This window comes from Scomber japonicus, chromosome 2, assembly GCF_027409825.1.
Source record: "Scomber japonicus isolate fScoJap1 chromosome 2, fScoJap1.pri, whole genome shotgun sequence".
Classification (NCBI taxonomy): domain Eukaryota; kingdom Metazoa; phylum Chordata; class Actinopteri; order Scombriformes; family Scombridae; genus Scomber; species Scomber japonicus.
The window spans coordinates 27,608,751-27,610,575 of record NC_070579.1 but is presented as its reverse complement, the minus strand read 5'-3'; the positions used below and the strand labels follow the sequence as shown (position 1 = coordinate 27,610,575).

At 40.3% G+C, this 1,825-nt stretch overlaps 1 non-coding gene across 1 annotated transcript; it reads right to left on the bottom strand.

The window, feature by feature from the left end:
* Positions 1 to 1,055: 1,055 nt before the first annotated feature.
* On the bottom strand, positions 1,056 to 1,128 carry trnar-ccg (transfer RNA arginine (anticodon CCG)). Its single transcript has one exon. It is a non-coding gene; the product is annotated as a tRNA-Arg (tRNA).
* Positions 1,129 to 1,825: the final 697 nt, after the last annotated feature.

The following is a 1,825-nucleotide window of genomic DNA, read 5'->3' as shown; positions in this document are numbered from 1 at the left end:
CTGTAAGTGAAATACAGCAAAGTATTTAGGTACTGAACTTTTGCCTTTTGGCACAGAAGCAGGCAAATGAAAGCAAGATTATGTCAGAGGACAGCAACTTAGTGCCGCTGTGCCATTTCTTCAGGCAAGATATAGCAAAAGGCAGCAATTTAGGTATCTGCATCAGTAGATCCCCAGTGAATAGCCCTTTGAAATCCTCCAACATCCTTTTGAATGCATTCATTCATAGTTACCTGCCATTAGAAGCATAACATCAGACCTATTTGCTGGATCCATCTGTATGCTCATACTGTTAGTGAATATTTTGGGTCATTTTAATCTTATTTTTCAATGAACAGAAGATAAAATAAATCTATGTTCATACAGTGTCTCATTTTATATCACTCAATCACCTTTGTGCATAAAGGATGGCCCCTTTTTACTGTCAAAGAGCCAGCTGTCTCATCCCATGATCCCTGCACCATCTCTAATTCGTGAAGTATCAGCTGCTAAGGCATACAGAAGGTAGGATATGTAAGGTTTCAGTATCAAATCCCATTCATTGTGATATGATATGCAAGCCAGCAGAATGTCAGCTCAATGCCAGGAGGACACAGTCACTTTGAAGCATTGAATTATATGAAGTATATTGGAAGATTATTCAGAGGATAAACCATATACAGTATGCACACTGCCAGCCAAAAACATCCTTTGAGGTCTGATGTGTGGTTGAAAAACCTATAATCATACATGTATCAACACCCAGCTGACGAACACACACTTGGGATTAGAAAAAGCCTCAACTTTACTAAACAGGACTTTTCACAGGAGACATTTTGAGATGTCATAGTAGGAAAAGCAAAGCTGTTACTAATAACCTTAACAACGGCTCCCTTCTCCTTTGGTGTCTCAGTAAGCCACAACATGCTCAAAACCATAACCCTGAACATCTTCATGGAATCAGCCCTGATTAAACATATCTTTTACCCCTGCTGATATCCACAAGCTATACTGCAGAGAGAAGTTAGCTTTTAGTAGTGGTTTATGTACAAGGAAGGACACAAGTTGACCTTGTGTAACCCAGGTGGGACTCGAACCCACAATCCCCAGCTCCGGAGGCTGATGCCTTATCCATTAGGCCACTGGGTCTGTTACTGCTTATAAATTGCCCACATACAAATGTTGGCTAATTTCCACCACACCTGAGATTCTACTGTCATATTTATTAATCACATCATTCTCTCCATATAATTATGTTAGGTTTTTACACAGATTTTTTTTATTTTTACAAAACAACACTAATTACACAGCCTGGCCATTGTGGACTGAAAATACCCAATAAAAATGCATTTAGGATGAGGTGGGTTGAGCAATACATCTCTGACAGAAGTGTCCTTCAAATGAACTCTTCTTACAGCTGACTGATGAACACAGTGGCAGTGTCCTTGAAACCAACCTACAGTACCATTCTCAATAAAAGCAGATCAGTTCATGAACAGCTGAGTGCATTTAGGGTCAGCCATCCCATGAGAATAAACTTGTCTTATGTTGTGTTTTGGTGTGATAGTGGATATACATTGTTGTATCAGGAAGATAGATATTGTTTGTTTGGAAGATGTAGGTGCGGAGTGTAAGACATCAGACCGGTTTCCCCTGACATTTTAATGCAACCGTACATCTGCAGAAGGAGGTGCCTCCTTGATAAACCTTTATGACATCTTTCTTTTCACCCCGTCCACTTTCAGACCCCTTCAAGCAGGTTTTTCTACATATTTATGATCCCAAAAACCTCCACCTTGGGGCGGCTGTGTCTCAGGAGGTAGAGCAGTCATCCTCCAATTGGAAG